The following is a 23,971-nucleotide window of genomic DNA, read 5'->3' as shown; positions in this document are numbered from 1 at the left end:
GCTGTTGTTGCTCTGGATCAATGCACTGCTTATGGCACCCAGGTACTGCCCTTCTCCGAGTTTCAGGTTGAGAGCACCTCACAGAAACACTGAGACGTCTGTTACTGCTCTTCTCAAGCCATCTTTTTAGGCAAAGTATTCTGCAGTCGCAGTCCCATGGGTTGTCATCCAGACTGAAAAATGACAGCTGAAGGCGGCTTTCCAATGCCTTTGGACATAAGTGCGAGAGTATGTTGCGGTTCAGTATCAGAACCCTTGGATGTGTTAAACCCACCAAAGCAGAATCCTCAATCTTGGAGATTAAATTGTCACTGAGGTCAATCTCCCTGATGTGAGTACAGAGACTGAACACATGCTTCCCGATCTTCAAGATATGATTTCCATTCAGCCTCAAGGCTTCCAGTTTTGATAACTTGTTGAAAGCGCCTGGGTCAACCTCAGAAAACATGTTATGGCTCAAAGACAGTGCCTTTAATTCCACCGGGGATTTGAAGTGTGTGTGTTTGATTTGCATGAGGGAATTAACATTCAGCGGGAGATCTGACAGTGATGAAAGTGGTTTAAAAACACTGCCTGGAAACCATGACAATGAGATCCAGCTCATGTAAATGTCTAAGTCCTTTAAATATATTTCTCGACATTGACGTGATTTGGTTATTTTCAAGGTGTAAAGGTCTCCAGCGATCCTAAACCAACAAAGAGCCCTCGATGCAGGACTGTAAGGGCATTGCCACTGATCCTCAGCCTTGGTAGATGAATTAATCCATCAACTGTACCCTGTTTAACATCACACAGTTCATTGCCATGTAAAAAGAGTATACATGTCACTCCTGAAAAGGTCTGTCTCTCAAGTGAAGAGATCTTGTTATTTTCCAGATTAGGCTCTGTCAGACCACTCAGAGAATAGAATGATCCACGATCAATGGAAGATACTGAATTGGATCCCAGGTCCAAACTGGTCAGATTTGGGTAGTGTAGAAAAGCCTTAGGTTCGACTGTGTTGATGGAGTTCCTAGTCAAACTCGGATGTTTTGCAAAACCATGAACCAGTAAGATGATGGTAATTCCTCTATCTGAGCAAACTATTTCTTCATTGTGACATTTACAGAATGAAGGACACAGTGTAGATAATGCTGTGTGTAGGAAAAATGGCCAAAATGATTTTTTTTATATCCTCAACATTTTCAGGGTCCTTAGAAAAATCGTATGATGATACTCTGACGTTGTCCAAAGCCAATGAGAAAACTACCTTTGGCCATCTCCTTAAAAACAGGAAAAGACAGTGAATAAGGCATTTCCTGTTGTTCATTCCTTCTATTTTTTGTATCTCTCTAAACAAACATATGCCCCGAGAGAAATACTGTACAAGGTATAATTATTTTAATTGTCATGCACCACCCATTTCCCCAATGTTCATGTTTTCCTACAAGCAACCTATTTCCCTGATTTAATGCTGAATGAAAACAAACGAAATACTACTATTCATGCACAGATACTAGTTGTCATGTCAGCAAACACACAATCTACATATTTTTGTTGACAGACAAGTGGACTTTCGCTTGTTTTTATTTGTGCTACATTATCAATAGGTGAATTTAACATGTTGGAGGTGGGCTGGTAGTGGATTGCAGAGAATAATCAGCCATGATGGGAAAAGGGCTGTGTTAGACACCATGATAACTTAAGCCTACTTATAACTTATTGGACTTTTGGTAAAATTGTTACATTTTAGGTCTATGTCTCTATAGGCCTATATCTCTATCCAAGGGGATTTTTGGTTCAGTGGCTGCTATAACGCTTAATAGAGACCAATGAATCTTGAGGGCCTTACTCCATTATCACCTCCCCTGGCAGCATCTTGGGGTCTCCATGGTTACAGGGAGGGTCTGCGTCCCAAAGATACCATAATGACGTCAACACTCCCCACAGCCGATTTATAGTCACCATATTACCATGTGGCTGGAATAATTTGTCTGACACCTTTATTGTCTTCTCGTAAATAGCCTTTACAATTAGCAATTGTACAATTTAAAGCGTAGGTAGGTCTTGCGATACGACAAATCTTCGGTAAGTTGTTCAAGAAAATAACGTAGAAACGTAAAGATAGGATAGCTCCTGCAGCATGCACAAATATACAACTACATCGTTCATAGCCTCATAGCCAGCCCAGTAGGCTACATCCCTGCGAAAAGTCAGACGTTTTGATATCAAAACCTCCGCGAGAGATGATTGTAACAATATGGCTCAAAACAATGTAACAGATGTAAATGGCAGTTGTAAAAAAGATTGTATCATGTGATCGTACTACTATCCATTTGGTTTAGTTTGAACAGTAGTGTATTTGCCAAGAAAGCAGTTCACCAGTACATGCAGTACATTCAGTGTGCCTGACAAAAAATTTACTACAGACAGTCTATGATGAATACAGAACTCTAGCGGTAAACGTTTCTGTAAGAATTGGTCCATTTTCTTCATACATTTTTACCATGCTTTCCCTGCGACTCTTGTTCTGCAGTAGTGTCCTAGCTCCAGCAGAAGGCGCCATATCCGTACCTGAAAACCTGCACCCCAGAGCCTGACTGCCAGAGGTGAGTTGATGAACCTTCTTCCCGAGGACACACTCAACTACTGCACTAGATAACTACAGGGGGACATAAAATGTGTCAATAAGTCAGATGTGACATTTAATTATTGCACTGCACAATTTTAGATGAATGTATCAACCTACTTATCAGTGCTGTGTTGTATTGAATTTGGTCATGCTTTTTAGGTTTATGCATCCAAAGCTCATATTGTCCTCAGCACAACAACAAGCCCTCACAGTGGCATCACAGCAGCTCTGATTTGGGCTAGCTTTGACTAGCGAATGATCACAGAGGGTTGAATTGTAAATGATAATATGTAGGTCACCGTCACACAACTCTGATGAATAACAATGACTTCCTTTACCTCTTGTGTGGCTATTTTAAGTCTATGACTGGCTAGCCTAGTTAGCGCTCAGCATGGTTTATTTGAGATGCGATTATAAAGTATATCAACAGATTCAACAAAACAGCACTAGCAAATCAATAAAAGAAGCTCCATTGCCCCCCCCCCCCCTGCAGATTATTAATTCCGATTGTTGCATTAATTAAAAACCTTGAGGTAATGGTGATGCATTATTCATCTTGTAATGATGTGAATGTTAATTTGCTGGAGGCTGCGACCATGAGAGCGGAGAGCATCCATGCCTACGTTTTCTTGTCAGGTTCTCATTGTGTTAGGAGGAAGCCTCTGCCTCAGACAGATGTGTCTGCTGTGTTGAGGATGGAGAGAAGCACTCACTCATTCTGTCTGTCAGAAAGGCCACAACGCAGACAGAATGGCTTGATTGTTTGTCAAAACCGCCGAAAGCAAGCGGGCTGCACAAAGTGTATATTCATGTATGTACAAGGGCATTGGGAAAGTATTCAGACCACTGACTGTTCCACATTTTGTTACGTTACAGCCTTTTTCTAAAATTCATTAAATTGTTTATTTTCCGCATCAATCTACACACAATACCCCATAATGACAAAGCAAAAATAGGTTTATTGAAATATTTGAAAACATATAATTTTATTTTTTTGAATATCAAATTTACATAAGTATTCAGACCCTTTACTCAGTACTTTGTTGAAGCACCTTTGGCAGTGAACCTTCACCCCAGTCTGAGGTCCTGAGCGCTCTAGTCTCCCAATCCCTGCTGCTGAAAACATCCCTACAGCATGATGCTGCCACCACCATGCTTCACCGTAGGGATGGTGCCAGGTTTCCTCCAGACGTGACGCTTGGCATTCAGGCCAAAGAGTTCAATTTTGGTTTCATCAGACCAGAGCATCTTGTTTCTCATCGTCTCAGAGTCTTTAGGTGCCTTTTGGCAAACTCCAAGTGGGCTATCATGTGCCTTTTACTGAGGAGTGGCTTCTGTCTGGCCACTCTACCATAAAGGCCTAACTGGTGGAGGGCTGCAGAGATGGTTGTCCTTCTGGAAGGTTCTCCCTTTTCCACAGAGGAACTCTAGAGCTCTGTCAGAGTGACCATCGGGTTCTTGGTCACCTCCCTGACCAAGGCCTTTCTCCCCCGATTGCTCAGTTTGGCCAGGCGGCCAGCTCAGGTAATAGTCTTGGTGGTTCCAAACTTCTTCCATTTAAGAATGATGGAAGCCAATATATTCTTGGGGACCTTCAATGCTGCAGAAGTTTTTTGGTACCCTTCCCCAGATCAGTGCCTCGACACAATCCTGTCTCTGAGCTTTACGGACAATTCCTTCGACCTCATGGCTTGGTTTTTGCTCTGACATGCATGGTCAACTGTGGGATCTTATACAGGCATGCGTGTACCTTTCCAAAACATGTCCAATCAATTGAATTTCAGGTTTACTCCCATCAAGTTGTAGAAACATCTCAAGGATGATCAATGGAAACAGGATGCACCTGAGCTTAATTTTTGAGTCTCATAAATATAGACATGTGTGTACCTTTCCAAATCATGTCCAATCAATTGAATTTACCAAAGGTGAACTCCAATCAAGTTGTAGAAACATCTCAAGGATGATCAATGGAAACAGGATGCGCCTGAACTTCATTTTCGAGTCTCATAGCAAAGGGTCTGAATACTTCCAGAAAAAAAGTATTATTTTCAAATACATTTGCAAAACTGTCTAAAAACCTGTTTTTGTTTTGTCATTATTGGATATTGTGTGTAGATTGCTGATGAATTTATTTAATGTAATACATTTTAAAATAAGGCTGTAACGTAACAAAATGTGGAAAAATTCAAGGGGTGTGAATACTTTCCGAAGGCACTGTAAATATACACACAAAGCTCTGATATATCTGTGGATATGTAGAAGTCGAGTAGAATTGGGGAAGGAAGGGCCCCAACCACAGAAATGAACAAAGACCGATGTTGGTTTGGAAACAAAACCCAAATCTCTCTGCCGTCTCTGTCTTTGCTCCCTGAATAACTGAGAGGAATGTTAATATATTGCTGATCGGCTGACAGAGAGAAGACTGGTCCTGCTGTTCCCGTAATTCGACAGGTATTACGCCATGGCCCAATGCAGTCTACCTCAGCAGATTGGGCGCTCACTTAATTAGGCAAGGATTAAGGGCCAAACGGCCTCATTTATGTGAATTGTATCATAAATACAAGTTGGCCGCCTGCTTTTAGAGGGAGCATTAAGAGTAAGTATTAAGAATCTCGAGGCTTCTCCATTAAAAAGACTTGCTGTAGGCTTCTGGCTCGAGGTTTCACACCAGAAAGCCCTATTCCCCTAGGAGGTGTGTTGTTTTTGTGTGCACAGACTTGAACCCGTTTTAATCCCCCAAAAAACGAGATGAAACGGCTTGATTTATATTTAATTCAGAATATGCTAATTCTCTATGCTAGTAGTGTCCCAGTCCAAACCTTCAGTACAAGACACAATACAACCCGATGATAACCTCCATTGTCATTTAGATTGGTTGCATATTATTTCCCCCCCCCCCCCCATTCAAAATATATTATCACTGGAGCTGGCGATGTGTATTTTTCTTCCATATTACATAAAGCGGTAGCCAGTCATTATTTTCAGTTCAGTTACTACTAGGACATAATGTCAGACTGGAGCTGCTTCTCCCTAATCTTGATCAGAGAGCGATTGGGCATGGCGTCTGGCTTTATCACCCAGAACCTGCATCTATTTAATAGAATTACCCTGAGTGTATCAGCTCAGCGCTACATGCCAGGCCAAACAGCAGTAGAGACAATCCCCACTGGGCACGTACCCGGGCTGTGCTCTTCCCTGCAATCCATCCCCAGGGCATACTATCTCTGGCTGGAGCGTCTGCAGACATCACATACAGCTACTCAGCCTCCAACCATATTTGCATAGAGGTCTATTCATAGCATAGGAGCAGCACGGTGGCACCTCTTGAGTTTTAATCCTCAACCTCACCTGAGGTGATGTTATTGGTCGGTAATAACCTAATAGAAATGTTAAGGTCTGTTTGTATTGTTACAATGCACTACCTACTTACGTCGGCATCCCAAATATGGACGGAAGCTTTTATCTGCCCTGAGGCATTGTTTTGTCCAGACCCTTAAGCACTTAGTAGAATCCATTATTAGAGGTAATTAGTGTTCTTAAGGTCCTCAGAACTTAATTATTTAGATTATTGGTAATAAAAATAGCTTATTTTTTTCTGAGAATAAGCTATAGGCTGTCACTTCCCTATCAAACTCTGATTTAACCCCAGACAGAAAATGATGACTTTTCTTCAGTTGAATTATAATGTTATTTCCGAACTGCATTTCTAAACGGTCTCGTAATTGAAAACTGTGACGCCCCGCCATACATTGAAGCGTTAATTGACCGTACCTTGCCTTAGTTCGCATGCTCACAACAGGGAATCTAGAGTCAAATGCTGATGAGTGCAAAGCCATATTGAACGTTTTGATACTGTAGCAAAACTCGTGAGAATCTTCACATCGATTTCTTATCACGTTGTAGCGGACAGAATTATTGAAGGATGAAGTTCCCACATTTCAATGGATTTTTGTGGGGATAAATGTCCTAGCCGTGCAGTTTCGGGTTGTTTGTGTCAAGCCTCCCCATGGATATCTCCTCCTGGTTCTCGCCTACAATTAACCTTTATGGTGTTATTACACTATTTCTTCCCCACATATCACTGTAATTGTTTTTCTCAACTCTATTCCCATATCTCATATTTTTCCTTTGAACATCACCTGAATATTGTAAATGTATACCGGACTCATTTTCATTGTTTGTATAGTATGACGTTGAGCGAGAAGATCTCTGATTATTGACACGCGTCCTGATTCTTGAAGACTGGGTTCTATTGATTCTTTCAAACTAATTTGCTCAAGCAATTTTGTTGAGCCTGCATATTTTGTCCTCTTTTAATTCAGTTTCAGCATGGCAATTTAATCCGTCAAGTGTAAAAATCCTTCAAGGTTGAAACTGTGAGGAGTCAACAAGAAGTCTCTATTTTATTTAGTCAGTAGGACAGAGACAGATTTATAAAAGGTTGCTTTGTGCACTTTCATTTGGTAGAGGAAATGCCCTGAAGTCTTTCATTTGACACAATTTCCTACAGAAAACAAGGCTTTGATTGTGCGCTATGTTAGAAGCCAACAACCGTCAGCATGGCCTTGACATTGACATGCATTATGCTGATGGCCCTTCTCCTCCACCTCACGCCCCTCCTGCTCTCTGCTCCTGGCCATTGTTACAGATTGCTCCTATATCATTGCAGACACAGTTGCTTTGATTTATTGGCCCTGCAGCAGTCTTGATTCCCCTCATTAGCTTGTTCATTACCCCTTTCGGTCATTTCATGCCTTATTGTACGTCCAAGGCTCTTATCGAGCCCATGCCGGGAGTGCTTGTGTGTGGCCGCTGTGATAGACACCTCGCCCTCACATTTGCGATCCACTGGTTTTAATTACTTTGTAGATATAGAACTGCGTTGCTTTGACAGTCACACTGAAACTGACTGATAGAGAAAAAGGATCGTTTTATTTTCACTGATAGGCTATATTACCCATATCTAATGAATATAGATAGCGGTATCTTCAATATTTGGAGGCTTCTGTTGTAGGCTTCTGCCGGTTTGTCTTGTGGGTTGTTTGTGCAGCTCAGTTCCAACCCCCTCCATGATCCCATCAACCATAACCAGCTCAGTCAAACCCCCTCAATATTCATTTAGCTAATCGTTGCAGTAGGGCCTATTGTGGACTTGGGGGAGGGGTTGTCTGTTGTGAATGCAAAGCGTGCAGCTTTCAATACATCTTCAAATGACCTAATGCTTCTTTACTCTATCCCTGTTCTCTATTCATGGAGCTCACTGATTACCAACAGCAACACCCAGACAACCATCTCAAGGTTAAATGCAAGGTCCTGCCTGCTTTGTTTTCGTCATCCTAACACAATGGACCTTCATCTGAAATCCTTCTTTGTTCAGTTTACCTCTACAGTATTTCTTGTACAGGGCTTTTTCACAGTATTCTACTGTTCCTTCCTTCACTGGGTCCTCCCTGTTGGCCAGCACCATGTTAATGGGTTCAGCTCATTTACATCAGAATGTTGTGTGGTCAGTAGCTCATAAGGGTAGTGTGATCATTCAGTTCTCTTGATGGTCTGATAGATAGGAGGACATCAGCGTAATCTAAAAGAAGTCATAATCGTCTTTTGTCTAGTTCTCTGGATTGACTTTAAGAACCGACCTTCATTCTGATCAAAAGAATAAGTTGAATCTGTTTTGTTCAATGTTTTTTTTTTGTCTAGTGTTGCGGAGGGCATCTATCTTATTTAGGCTAGATGGTAATTCGTCACACATCAACACAAGTTACACATCCCTCTTGACGTGTGAAATGATGTGGGCTTGGCACATATGCAGCTTTCTAAACGGAGGAGATGTTTAATATCAAGCCTTGTCAAAGGTTGTTCTGCGGTGTGAGTCATATGAGTCAGTATGTGACGGCATCATCCACCTCTCACTTCTATTGTTGGTGGTCATGTGTTGAAAATGCCAGTGGTTTTGGACAGACTGCTGGGTTATTTGTTTTTAATAAATTCTCCACTTTTTTATTTGTACACTAGTTAGTCTCTTTATTTGAGATTTCCATCAATCTGCCAAGTGGGTTTATTAAAAGCAGAATTAGCCTAATGTGGATTTTGTAAATGGGTTCAAGATGCACACAATTTGACAGAATTTGTTCTGTCTGGGTGAGCTGAGCTCACGGTCCCAGACCCAATTTCTCCAACAATTAAGCTAAGGGTTGTGCTTGGAGGACTTAATGGGATTAGAGAAAGGGCTCTTTACCCAGGATTTAACTATACACATTTTAAGACCAGTGTTGACTTAATGAGGGCTCCTCTCATTACACATGAAGGGAGCGGGACTTGTGTGTTCCTAAGACGACTCCAGGGACCGCGAGGTCACTGCTATTACTGCCTCTAGTAAAGTCAGCCGTCTGTTACTCCTGCTCCCAGACGGTGTTATGGTGTTCACATTAGAAGCTATAGGCTCTTAGGCCTGAAGTATATCTCGCTCTGGTTCCTGGGTATTGAGGACCCAGACATTGGACAATACTATTGAGAAAATTTAACCACAGGGCCCTGAGACCATGGCAGTGCCCGATGAGCTGTTCTCCTCTCCACAAATGGAGAGTGAGGACTGCTGTCTTGATCCATGCCCTGATTTGGTCTCTAAAGTGGATAAACATGAGTTCAAGCTTAGAGTGCAGCGATATGGGGAAAAAAATCCATATCTTGATAAATTGACTCAATTACCACGATAACTATAAGTTGATCGATAATTTTGCAACATTAAACATTTCGTATTTCGTAGCTCAGTTGGTAGAGCATGGTGATTGTAATGCTAGGGTAGTGGGTTTGATTCCTGGACCACCCATACGTCAAGTTTATGCATGCAGGACTGTAATTCATGTTGGATAAAAGTGTCTGCTAAATAGCGTATACAGTGCGTTCGGAAAGTATTCAGATCCCTTGACTTTTTCCACATTTTTTGGACGTCACAGTCTTATTCTAACATTTATTAAATTGTTTTTGTCCCTCATCAGTCTCCACAAAATACCCCATAGTGACAAAACAAAAACAGGTTTTTAAATTTTTTTGCAAATGTATTAAAAATAAAAACAAACAAATATATTACATTTACGTAAGTATTCAGACCCTTTACTCAGTACTTTGTTGAAGAACCTTTGGCAGCGATTACAGCCTCAAGTCTACTTGGGTATGACGCTACAAGCTTGGCACACCTGTATTTGGGGAGTTTCTCCCCTTCTTCTCTGTAGATCCTCTCAAGCTCTGTCAGGTTGAATGGGGAGTGTTGCTGCACAGCTATTTTCAGGTCTCTCCAGAGATGTTCGATCGGGTTCAAGTCCGGGCTCTGGCAGGGCCACTCAAGGACATTCAGAGACTTGTCCCGTAGCCACTCCTGCATTGTCTTGGCTGTGTGATTAGGGTCATTGTCCTGTTGGAAGGTGAACCTTTGACCCAGTCTTTGCTCCAAACGTCTTCCATGTAAGAATGATGGAGGCCACTGTGTTCTTGGGGACCTTCAATGCTGCAGAAATGTTTTGGTACCCTTCCCCAGATCTGTGCCTCAACACAATCCTGTCTCAGAGCTCTACAGACAATTCCTTCGACCTCATGGCTTGGTTTTTGCCCTGACATGCACTGTCAACTGTGGAATAAAGCTGTAACATAACAAAATGTGGAAAAAGGGACGGGGTCTGAATAATTTTCGATACACTGTATAATTATTATTATTATATTAATCTGCACCACATTTTTTTATTTTTTTTTATTAACATTGAGACTAATACTACTATTTTTAATGTTGTAGATATCAATTGTCCCATTAGCAATCACCCATATTCGCAAAATGATTTCATTCCAAACTTCACATTTCTCTAGTAGAGCCCAGAAGGTTATTTATCGTAATGAACGACATCAGCAAAATGTCCACAATAAGTGTTTGGTTGGGTTGGCGTCGATAATGTTCAGTTTATCAGCTCAGCTCTAGTTCATGTGACTTTATGTTAGTAGTGGGTGGTTTACAGCATTTACTTTGTAACTGCAGTTAGTGTACCATGGCCTATCAAATATGTACACAACGTTGGCTTTTTTACATTTTTTTGTACTTTTACCTCTTTTTCTCCCCGATTTCGTGATATCCAATTGGTTGTTACAGTCTTGTCCCATCTCTGCAACTCGTCTACGGACTTGGGAGGGGCGAAGGTCGGGAGCCATGTGTCCTCCGAAACACGACCCTGCCAAGCAGCACTGCTTCTTGACACACTGCTCACTTAACCCGGAAGCCTGCTGCACCAATGTGTCGGAGGAAACACCGTCCAGCTGGCGACCGGGTCAGCTTGCAGGCTCCCGGCCCGCCACAAGGAGTCACTACAGCGAGATGGGACAAGGACACAGCCTGGCATCGAACTCGGGTCTGTAGTGACGCCTCAAGAAATGGGATTCAGTGCATTAGACCGCTGCGCCACTCGGGAGAGGCAACGTTGGCTTTAGATCACAATATTGATCAGAATGGCTGAGTGTATGGTCAGGGTAATATGATATAGGCCTACAGTATATGCTGCTGTCATAATCTTCAATGGATAGTGTTGCACTTTGCTTTTATTTGCCCCAGCTACAGGATAGCTCACACAGGGCTTCAGAAAGAGAGCAAGACATTTCTTCTCAGAACAGCCACTCTTTGGCAGTTTGAGTGCATTTGTCAAGAATGTGCCTCTCCTGGTTCCATGTGTAGGTGAATTCCTCACTTTCACTGCTATTGAGAGCTGTCCTCATGGCCCTCATCTTACATGTGCCCATCAACCTCATCTACTAGCACATAGCCTCCACTTGGATCCACAGGGAGGCTGTGCTGAAGAGACACATAGCCTCCACTTGGCTCCACAGGGAGGCTGTGCTGAAGAGACACATTAGCCTCCACTTTGCTCCGTAGGGAGGCTGTGCTGAAGAGACACATAGCCTCCACTTGGCTCCACAGGGAGGCTGTGCTGAAGAGACATATAGCCTCCACTTGGCTGTGCTGAAGAGACATATAGCCTCCACTTGGCTCCACAGGGAGGCTGTGCTGAAGAGACACATTTACATTTAACATTTTAGTCATTTAGCTGACGGACTTATCCAGAGCGCCTTACAGGAGCAATCAGGGTTTAAGTGCCTTGCTCAAGGGCACATCAACAGATATTTCACTGGAATTTGAACCAGTGACCTTTCGGCCCAACGCGCTTAACCACTAGACACGTGCCCGCACTCAGAGAGTTCCCAGACCACTCAGAGAGTTCCCAGACCACTCAGAGAGTTCCCAGACCACTCAGAGAGCTCCCAGACCACTCAGAGAGTTCCCAGACCACTCAGAGAGCTCCCAGACCACTCAGAGAGTTCCCAGACCACTCAGAGAGTTCCTGACCACTCAGTGAGTTCCCAGACCACTCAGAGAGCTCCCAGACCACCCAGAGAGCTCCCAGACCACTCAGAGAGTTCCAGACAACTCAGAGAGCTCCCAGACCACTCAGATAGCTCCCAGACCACCCAGAGAGCTCCTATACCACGCAGAAAGCTCCCAGACCACTCAGAGAGCTCCCAGATGGGAGGGAGCCAGTGAGAGAGGAGGCTGGCCTGGAAGAGAGTGCGAGATCCTGTTTTATCAGGATGCAGGTTTTCTGTATGTGCTCCACTTCATCCCTGGTTACTTAACGATAATGATTTAAGGAAAAGGCTAATTGCCCTTTAAATGTCCCTTTCCTGCTTATAACATTTCAACATCATACTTTTCAGTGTTGGTGCTTTATACATAAACCTATCTGCTTGTTGGGTATATTGCAGATTGCTTTGTAATGTTATCCGTATGCATTGAGTTTATTATTGATGCTGACATGCAATAATACTTCTGTGTTCCTGCAGAGTTGGTTACACCAAGGTTACCTGTTCTCTGAATAGCTCTTTTGTTTTAAGTGATGTCAATAAGATGACATATCTTGAAATACCCTCTTCAGTAAACTTCTCATGTTATCAAATGACTCTTAGGTTAGGCTGAAGGGGAAATTGAGTCCTCATGACAATAGCAAGTAACAAGCAAACTAGGCACTCTGTGGTGGTTTCTCTTCTCCTTATGTCAGAAAGGGGTCATGTGTGTCTACCAGTCAAAGATCTGAGGCCAGAAGATAATGCTATAAATAACGTATGTTCTATGTTGTGGAAGTGTTGCTTTTATCGAAAGCTTCTACACTCTATAGGCCAGGTGTTGCAACTCTCTTTGTTCGTCACGTTATGAAATCCAGATGGTGTCGCTGTCTTTGGTGAACTGGTCTCGATTACTGCACACATTTTAGAATCATTTCAGAATCAGTGTTGTTAAGGATCAATTAGCCTAATCTTCTAGCAATTTGTTGCAAATCTATCTAGTTCATTGTGGCTGGTTTTCAATTGTGTGCTTGGATTAGAAATGACTAGTGTATCGCATGCATCTGCAGATGTAACCACTTGGCACACACAGCATGGACAGCAGTCACCATCATGGACAGCAGTCACCATCATGGACAGCAGTCACCATCATGGACAGCAGTCACCATCATGGCAAGTATCAGTGTCAATATGGTAAATAAGCATGTAGGATTACATTCGGGCACACTGCCAACTCCTAGGTTTATAAGGAAGAATTCATTGTGGATAAAACCGTAGTTTCACTGACAAGGAGCGCAAGGGCAGTTAGTCCTTTCATGTAGGCTAGTAAATTGACCAGTTGTCTTCCCTAATGTCTACATTGGTCCAACTCCAATCTGTGGTCAAGATTGTAATCTAGTGTGGATTGTTCCAACTCATTAGCAGCCGTGCAGCTGTTCACATTCACGTCTGGTGTCTGCCAATGTATAAATCAGGGAAACAAAGACGCAATAATCAATGTTTTAACAATCAGCCATTACATTAAGTGAGATGATTGCTTCTGGAAATTATTCAAACATTTAGAGACATGGAAACATCCTCCCCGTGTCAGCAATATTTGCATTTAATGTTATTGGAGATGTTTAATAGCTAAATGGTGCCTATGTCGGTATTCTTAGACATGGGGCTTTTGCAGCTGTGACTAGGCAGTAATTGAAGAACCGTATGCCTAACAGAGTACGAAAATACAGCCAAAAAGAAAGCCGAAATAGAATAGAATCTAGAATCTAATAATACAAGATTTCTGATGGTCAGAGGTACAATATTGTGGTGGGATATTACAAGTCACAAGGGTAAATTCCTTTGGATGTTTTCTATGGAATTCGTTGTATCGGCATTGTTGTGGGGCACAGATCATGTGAGGTGGTTCAAGGTGAGTGTGAGAGGATAGGGATGTTCTGTTGAAGCTTCTGTGTAAATGACATGGCCTCTCTGTGGGTTTGACCAGAAAGGTGGTATTTCTGGAGTTTAATATCTTAAAGCCCTTGTAATTAGAAATGAAAATCCTCAAATAAAGGCCTTTAGTCTCTGACAGTTCTGTCAGGCCGGGACTCTGGCTCTGTACACACCGATATTGTCACAAGGTTATTGGGAATATAGTCCATTGCAAACAGACCAAATGTCACCACTATGTTCTGACCAGAAAATCAATAACGGGATTAGGTGAATGTCCATCTTAGTCTTGCTTACCACACCGACTAGATTTCTGTTTTTCGCCACAGCACATAGTCTTCCAGGCACAATATAAAGGCAAGGCTCCTGGCTGGCCTCTCGTCATCAACTCTGACCCATGGTGGAATGTAAAAGGAGCTGGGTTGTATTGTTAGTCATGTGGGGGTCTGTGTTTGTGAGGTCAAAAACATGAAGGTACGGAAGCAGGTTCTGCTGTGTGGCTTCACACTGGGTTAAACACAGCACCTTCCCTCCCCAAGACTGGGAGATATTGGTGTTAATTAGAAAGCCTTTCTCCAAACTGGAACCATGTTTCAGGAAATTGGAAAAGTGAAAAAGCATCAGTGATTTTATGGTCGGAATAAAATAGTGCATTTGTTGAATCCATGTGCCGAATGAAACAAAACCTGCTATTGTTATTTTTTCCCCATTAGGTATCAAATCAAAGCAAAAGTTATTTGTCACATGGACCGAATACAAGAAGTTTAGACCTTACTGTGAAATGCTTACTTACAAGCCCTGAACCAACAATGCATTTCAAGAAATTGAGTTAAGAAAATATTTACTAAATAAACTAATGTAAAAAAAGAAATTAAATAAAAAGTAACACAATAAAATTGCATAACAATAAAGAGGCTATATACAAGGGGTACCGGTACCGAGTCAATGCGCAGGGGTACAGGTTAGTCGAGGTAATTTGGGGAGGGGGGGTCAATGTAAATAGTCTGGTTGGCCATTTGATTAATTGTTCCGCAGTCTTATGGCTTGGGGATAGAAGCTGTTAAGGAGCCTTTTGGACCTAGACTTGGCACGCCGGTACCGTTTGCCGTGCGGTAGCAGAGAGAACAGTCTATGACTTGGGTGACTGGAGTCTTTGACCATTTTTTGGGCCTTCTTCTGATACCGTCTAGTATCACGAATGATTTTAATATGTCATGTTCCTGTTATGTTAAAATGACAAGTCATTAAGTACAGTTGAAGTCGGAAGTTTACATCCACTCCACAAATGTCTTGTTATCAAACTACAGTTTTGGCTTTAGAAGCTTCTGATAGGCTAATTGACATAATTTGAGTCAATTGGAGGTGTACCTGTAGATGTATTTCAAGGCCTACCTTCAAACTCAGTGCCTCTTTGCTTGACATCATGGGAAAATCAAAAGAAATCAGCCAAGACCTTAGAAAACAAATTGTAGACCTCCACAAGTACGGTTCATCTTTGGAAGCAAATTTCCAAACGCTTGAAGGTACCATGTTCATCTATACAATCAATAGTACGCAAGTATAAACACCATGGGACCACGCAGCCGTCATACCGCTCAGGAAGGAGATGTGTTCTGTCTCCTAGAGATGAACGTACTTTGGTGCGAAAAGTGCAAATCAATCCCAGGACAACAGCAAAGGACCTTGTGAAGATGCTGGAGAAAACAGGTACAAAGTATCTATATCCACTGTCATGATGTGGCCCTCTTTGGCTATAGCGAGTACCTTCCCCCTCTCTCTCCCTCTCCTACACCCAGGTTCTGTTATCTCAGGTCATACATTCCTGGAAGAGACTCTCTCACCCTGGCCAGGCAGTATAGAGAGAGAGAGAGAGTTTCACAGTAGAACAAAGGAACTTCTTCTACACCACAGAACTTGAGAACTGAACAATATCCATGTTTTGGAGAATGTGTAAACAGTCGGTGGAGTAGTCAGCTACGACCCGGTCCGTTTGGTTTCAGGCTGTGACCTCATGAAACACAATACAGCCACATTACCATAACTTTGTTTATACTGGAGCCTCCGTTATGAGGGTTGCGTCTAATTATTGTATAAAATGAATGAGTAAAGATGAAACTATTTGTGAAATTATGTAGTGTGATTTTAAACAGTTAATGTGGGAGAATTGTATTCCCTTTAAAGTTTAACTAAGTCATTGGCCTGCCCCCATGAACACAGACATGATCTGGCTCATGGGACAGCCCTTTTCTACTGTTCCGAATAAAACCCCCACCTGAAGAAACCCACTTGATAGCTCGGTCAGCTGAGGGAGCAAAGGTTGGCGTAGAGACCCCAAAAACCTCAGCTAAGGTTGTAATGGTTGCTGAATTCTTAACCATACCACGGGGTTAAACTCTGAGACTATCGATACCGACAGAATAAGAGCAACTCTTCGATACTAATTACTAGTCTGCAGCTAGAAATTATGAACCATTGAATGCATAGACCGACAACCGCTGAAACATCTATTCTATAAGAACAATTCTGAATGGGACTCTGAAGTATCCATTCTAACCACGCAAGATTTCATGGGAGCAGAGAGAGACGGGCAGATGAACTTTCCAACAGAAAAATGGACGATTCCAACAGAGATCACGACGACACACTGAGCGTAAATATGTATTGATTGCAATTATTCCCGAATGAGTGAGCGTTCATGTGGAAAGGATTAGCATTTCAATCAATATAATGATCAACTGTGTAGTGACTCTTGTAATTCCCGCCGTTCTCAGTCCACACCAACTTCCCTTTGTCCACCAAGCCGTCATATCGACTTAGCCCACTAGGGAACCTATCATTTCCTTGTAACCATATCTACTATTTGTTTGTTTATGCATCTCTGTGATTATTTAGTTAGTTAGTAAATAAATGATTAAGACAATTGATGTATGGATGATTCATAGTAAAGGCTGGGTTTGTGCAGATAACCAACGATTTCCAACGTTCGGAATGAGACTAACGTTCGGTAAAGAATAAATCATTAATTAGAAGACTTATTGATCAGATATTATAATATCTGAAGAGTTATATTAGGAAAATTATAACTTTGCACTCTGAATATTTTCCTTGGTGCCCCGACTTCCTAGTTAATTACATTTATATGATTAGTTTAATCATGTAATAATAATTGCAGATAATTGATATGATAAAATAACAGTTCAATTTAATGATGCCAAAGACACAACACCACAGTAAAACGAGTCCTATATCGACATAACCTGAAAGACCACTCAGCTAGGAAGAAGCCACTGCTCCAAAACCACCATAAAAAAGCCAGACTATGGTTTGCAACTGCACATGGGACAAAGATCCTACTTTTTGTAGAAATGTCCTCTGGTCTGATGAAACAAAAATAGAACTGTTTGGCCATAATGACCATCGTTATGTTTGGAGGAAAAAGGGGGATGCTTGCAAGCCGAAGAACACCATCCCAACCGTGAAGCACGGGGGTGGCAGCATCATGTTGTGGGGGTGCTTTGCTGCAGGAGGGACTGGTGCAATTCACAAAATAGATGGCATCACGAGGATGGAAAATGATGTGGATATTTTGAAGCAACATCTCAAGACATCAGTCAGGAAGTTAAAGCTTGGTCGCAAATGGGTCTTCCAAATGGACAATGACCCCAAGCATACTTCCAAAGTAGTGGCAAAATGGCTTAAGGACAACAAAGTCAAGGCATTGGAGTGGCCATCACAAAGCCCTGACCTCAATCCTATAGAAAATGTGTGGGCAGAACTGAAAAAGTGTTTGCGAGCAAGGAGGCCTACAAACCTGACTCAGTTATAACAGCTCTGTCAGGAGGAATGGGCCAAAATTCACCCAACTTATTGTGGGAAGCTTGTGGAAGGCTACCTGAAATGTTTGAACCAAGTTAAACAATTTAAAGGCAATGCTACCAAATACTAATTGAGCGTATGTAAACTTCTGACCCACTGGGAATGTGATGAAAGAAATAAAAGCTGAAAGAAATAATTCTCTCTACTATTATTCTGACATTGCACATTCTTAAAATAAAGTGGTGATCCTAACTGACCAAAGACAGGGAATTGATACTAGGATTAAATGTCAGGAATTGTGAAAAACTGAGTTGAAATGTATTTGGCTAAGGTGTATGTAAACGTCCGACTTCAACTTTATGTTCCGTAAGGGTTATCCATTTAGTTGTGCATTACAAGTTATTGTCTGAACTGTTACACAATAACAACAGTTTTGTTAGCTCGCATTATGCAGAATTGCAATGACTCCAGGCACTACTCCTTTAAATAATGCTGGGTCCAGATCACAAGATCGCTAGGACAAGCCAGTGTGTGTGTTAGTGGTTGTGTCATAGGGTTATTCATCCGGTGGAGACAAGGACAGTAAATGAGCCCTGGCTCCCAGTAAGACAGTTAAAGGAAAAACACATTTCTCTCACAGCCAAGGAGGAGCAGGGCAACGGAATTACACAGCGGAGGGATTGTCCTTGTTTAACAGCCCAAAATGAGATTATGTCATAACTGACCGTCGCAAATGGCTCTGAAAACAATTGAAAGACGAGAGTTGGGTCCAGGAAATTCCTTACTGCTGACTTGCTGCTACAGCGAACTTGCCTCAGTGTGTGTTGTGTTGTGTAACCTTGTATAGCTGCATAGAGCCTCCATGCACAACACCTATCTATTGACCAGCATGGAAAAATGAGTGTCTCACTAAAATCCCCAAAACAATGCAGTCAATGACATTTTGGCTATCTGCCTGATTTAGAAAATCCATTGAGATACAGCCATGGTCATTTGAAATGGTTGGCTACAGAACATGGGGGATGTTTCTGATTGGGTTGTATGAAGTTGTACTGTGTATTGCCCATACTTTGTCGATCATCCTGTTGGTTGTAGTGCCTGACGGCTCGTTAGGTCAACCTGGCTGACATTAGTAGAGAGCTGAGGAGGACAGATATAGTTTCTCTCTGTTGTGGACAGGGAGGCTGGGAATTCTCAAATACTTGTTGTCTGGAAAATGTCTGCCTCCATTCCATCTCATTCTCACACACCAGTTTATTCCCTCTACCAGATTGTCCTATTCCTCCATGTTTAACACAGTCTGTTTTTCTGAAACACGTTGGTAGTTTTTTTTCCTTCTCCTTATGGTGTGTTAACGTAGCTGGTTGCCATTCGGCCTTGGATATGCTAACAAGCAGACAACATGGAGACATCATCATCCTTAGACATGAGATGGCCAGATGTCCACCAGCCGGTCTGTTATTTGTCAATCTGAATTATTTGATATTCCTGGCCTGGTGCCTGTTGGTTGGAACACTGCCTCAAGCCAAACAACACATACAGGTCTCCCAGTAGTTCCATATGTATTCTCAACAGCAACTGATGCCACTGATAAACAACAATGGATGCCAGTTCTTCGATGCTAGCTGCATGCTTGCGGTATATTGCTTGTTTATTGCATATCAATGGTGATAATGGCACTAATATTTACTGTGCTTGATTCATCTTTGAATAAGTAATGATGCTTTGTTTTCCTCCTGGAATAGACTAGGGCTTTGCGAGTGTGAGGCATACTTGCGTTGCACAAATTCACTCAAGTGTTTCTGTTGCTGAGGATGTAATATCCGTTCAGTGTATGAAATTCACAGATTGAATTATTCAAACATTAGTAGCTCTGAAGCGTACATTAACTTTGTCCCCTCGCGGGACTGGCAGGCTTATTTCAGCAAACAAGATAAGCGCTGGTGTATGGCGGAAGTGGAGAAACACCAGTGCTGTTCCCATGGGAACCTTGTACTCCTGAACAGATGTTGTTACAGCCAACCAAACGTGATAAACCACAATATGGCCAGTACAGTACAGTACTCCACATATTTATATCCTGTACTGCACAGACAGAGTAGTCAGGCTGTTTCAAAAGGCAGTATTTTATTCCTTTCATACATTTTGAAATGGTCTTTGTTTGAATATTATCTAAAGAATGTGAACTCAACATACTCTACCGTTCAAAAGATTGGTGTCACTTAGAAAGGTCCTTGTTTTTTAAAGAAAAGCAATTTTTTTGTCCATTTAAAATAACATCAAATTGATCAGAAACACAGTGAAGACATTGTTAATGTTGTAAATGACTATTGTAGCTGGAAATGGCGGATGTTTTATGGAATATCTACATTGGTGTACAGAGGCCCATTATCAGCAACCATCACTCCAGTGTTCCAATGGCACGTTGTGTTAGCTAATCCAAGTTTATCATTTTAAAAGGCTAATTGATCATTAGAAAACCCTTTTGCAATTATGTTAGCACAGCTGAAAACTGTTGTTTTGATTAATGAAGCAATAAAACTGGCCTTCTTTAGACTAGTTGAGTATCTGGAGCATCATCATTTGTGGGTTCGATTACAGGTTCAAAATGGCCAGAAACAAAAAACTTTCTTCTGAAACTCGTCAGTCTATTCTTGTTCTGAGAAATGAAGGCTATTCCATGCGAGAAATTTGCAAGAAACTGAAGATCTTGTACAACGCTGTGTACTACTCCCTTCACAGAACAGCGCAAACTGGCCCTAAGCAGAATAGAAAGAGGAGTGGGAGGCCCCGGTGCACAACTGAGCAAGAGGACAAGTACATTAGAGTGTCTAGTTTGAGAAACAGACGCCTCACAAGTCCTCAACTGGCAGCTTCATTAAATAGTACATGCAAAACACCAGTCTCAACGTCAACAGTGAAGAGGCGACTGAGAAAAATACAATTAAAAGTCCATATCTCAGACTGGCCAATAAAACTAAAATATTAAGATGGGCAAAATAAACACTGGACAGAGGAAGATTGGGAAAAAGTGTTATGGACTGACAAATCTAAGTTTTAGTTGTTCGGATCACAAAGAAGAGCATTCGTGAGATGCAGAATAAATGAAAAGATGCTGGAGGAGTGCTTGACGCCATCTGTCAAGCATGGTGGAGGCAATGTGATGGTCTGGGGGTGCTTTGTTGGTGGTAAAGTGGGAGATTTGTACAGATTAAAAGTTCTCTTGCAGAAGGAAGGCTATCACTCCATTTTGCAATGTCATGCCATACCCTGTGGATGGCGCTTAATTGGAGCCAATTTCCACCTACAACAGGACAATGACCTCGAATCACATTTTATTTGTCACATACACATGGTTAGCAGATGGTAATGCGAGTGTAGCGAAATGCTTGTGCTTCTAGTTCCGACCATGCAGTAATATCTAACAAGTCATCTAACAATTTCCCAACAACTACCTCATACACACAAGTGTAAAGGAATGAATCAGAATATGTACATAAAAATATATGGATGAGCGATGGCCGAACCGCATAGGCAAGATGCAGTAGATGGTATAGAGTTTTTCTGACACCACACTCAGAGGGCCCTTACCTCCTCCCTGTAGGCCGTCTCGTCATTGTTGGTGATCAAGCCTACCACTGAAGTGTCGTCTGCAAACTTGATGATTGAGTTGGAGGTGTGCATGGCCACACAGTCATGGGTGTACAGGAGTGAGCTGAGAACGCACCCTTGCGGGGCCCCAGTGTTGAGGATCAGCGGGTTGGAGATGTTGTTTCCTACCCTCACCACCTGGGGGCGGCCCGTCAGGAAGTCCAGGACCCATTTGCACAGGGCGGGGTCGAGACCCAGGGTCTCGAGCTTAATGACAAGTTTGGAGGGTACTATGGTGTTAAATGCTGAGCTGTAGTCAATGAACAGCATTCTTACAAAGGTATTCCTCTTGCCCAGATGGGTTAGAGCAGTGTGCAGTGTGATTGCGATTGCGTCATCTGTGGACCTATTGGGGCGGTAAGCAAATTGGAGTGGGTCCAGGGTAACGGATTCCAGGGTACCGGAATTAGGCTTTGACTCTGATTTTTCACTTTAAAATATATGCCAAACAAAAACCATTGATTTAAAAGTTTGACAAACCATACAACTCTATGCTCAAGGACTACTGAAATTCCCCCTGAAAATTTCACAGAAGCACATTTACTGGAAGAAATGTGCAGATGCAAAGTTTGGTAACAGAATTACAGTCAAATGTCCCTTTTTTATGCGAACACGTTTTCCAAAAACTCTGCTCCGGATTAAGATTCAAAGATGTCTGCAGAAAGAATCGGGTGTCAGCTATGACATTACAGAAATCTATTTTGGTTATTGAACTACAGTAGGTGAAGTGGATTTAAATCCGGTAACAGAATTACTATAACAGAAAGGGGGATACCTAGTCAGTTGTCCAACTGAATGTATTCAACTGAAATGTGTCTTCCGCATTTAACCCAAACCCCTATGAATCAGAGAGGTGCAGGGGGCTGCCTTTATCGACATCCACATCTTCGCACCCCAAGGAACAGTGGCTTAACTGCCTTGCTCAGGCGCAGAACGACAGATTTTTACATTATCAGCTCAGGGATTTGATCTAGCAACCTTCCGGTTACTGGCCCAATGCTCTAACCACAAGGCTATCTGAAGCCCATCATGGGTCCCTGATCTGTACTACACAGAAATGAATAATGATGGATATGAATATAATTCTATTCATGGTGATGTATCCTGAATAGATACACAAAGGTAGAAATATGCAATATCCTTCTTTTGCATGTTTGGGTATTATTCTACACACTGGCTATTATTCTAATGAGCTCCGCCCCCAAACAAGACAACATTTGGTTGGTCCGGACCAGACCGAATCTGTAACAATCTTAGACGTCTATATTTCACAGCGCAGTACAGCACAGTAGAGTAGAGTTCAGTACAGGAAAGTAGACATTTACAGTACAGTAGAGTACAGTACAATACAGTACATTATATTGTACTCTTGAGTGCTCTACTGTACTGAACTCTACTGTACAGTACAGTATAAGACTGTACTGTACGCTTCTTAATTGTACTGCTCTGTACTGTACTATAGTGTTCTCTACTGTGTTCTACTGTACTGTACCATGCTGTCTATACTTGTGAAACGTAGACGTCTTTGATTTGATTCAGATTTGGTCCGGTCAGGGCGGACTGACCAAATTTAAACTAAGTCTCAACGTCCATGGACAACACGACGTCTGGTGTCGGTCGGTGCTTAGTGGGTGAGGGTGCTTGTTACAGTAAATGGAAAGAGGGTAGATGCTAGGTGTCAGAAAGAGCCAGGAGAAGTGACATTAATTGGAGACAGAGAGAAGAAAGAGCAGGCAGAAGAGGGAGAGTGAGAGGGAGGAGTTGTCCAGACTGTTTTCACACTCTTCCTTTGAAGACCAGACGACAGAAAGAGAGAAAAAAACTGTTATGAGCTGAACATAACAGCATGTAAGTGGAAGGGAGGACAGTAGCAGGTGACACAACTGTTTGTGACTATGATTTCCCATTGCAGCAAATTCAACTGCAGTAATTATGTTACAGATTTGTTTTACTTTACTTCAACATTATTGTGTTTTGATGTACTTCTAATACCGTTTAAGACTTTTTCTGGTAAGTATTGTTGTCACAAGTGGCTCCCTCTCCGACCTCTACGTCACCAGGCTGCTCATTATGGTGCACACCTGTCACCATCGTTACGCGCATTATGACACTCACCTCCTTGATTACCTGCCCTATATATGTCACTCCCTTTGGTTCCTTCCCCAGGCGTCATTGTTTCTGTTTCATGTGTGTGTGTGTGCTGTTAGTGTTTGTTGTTTTGTATTATGTTCCATTTATTTTATTAAAACACTCACTCCCTGAACTTGCTTCCTGACTCTCAGCGCACATCGTTACAATTGTAGAAGACTCCTTTTCCATCTGTTTGACCAGAAATCAAAGCATTTTCTTTTTCCAAATTTTTAGCATATATAATGGTTGAAAAATGTATACATGCATTCATTTAAAAGAAATAGATATAGACTCTTAGCTTCCATTTTACATCCAATTTGATTTGCTTCTATGAACTTCCCATGTTGGTTCTCATGGGTCCTTTTACATGGAAATGGGAAATTACTTCCCTTCCTAGCTTTGAGTTGGTGAGGTTTCTGATTCTTTACAATTAAATGCACATCTTGTCTCTATGCGAAA

General features: G+C 42.0%; 1 long non-coding RNA gene across 1 annotated transcript; it reads left to right on the top strand.

Moving 5' to 3' along the window:
- Positions 1-1,900: 1,900 nt before the first annotated feature.
- LOC109866800 (uncharacterized) lies at positions 1,901-13,157 on the top strand. The gene is made up of 3 exons (XR_002251732.2): positions 1,901-2,067; positions 2,516-2,588; positions 13,054-13,157. It is a non-coding gene; the product is annotated as an uncharacterized LOC109866800 (long non-coding RNA).
- The last annotated feature ends 10,814 nt before the right edge of the window (positions 13,158-23,971 follow it).

The sequence above is a fragment of the Oncorhynchus kisutch genome, linkage group LG2 (genome assembly GCF_002021735.2).
Source record: "Oncorhynchus kisutch isolate 150728-3 linkage group LG2, Okis_V2, whole genome shotgun sequence".
Classification (NCBI taxonomy): Eukaryota; Metazoa; Chordata; class Actinopteri; order Salmoniformes; family Salmonidae; genus Oncorhynchus; species Oncorhynchus kisutch.
Note: the sequence above shows the minus strand (reverse complement) of the source record. Positions and strands in the feature narration are given on the sequence as shown.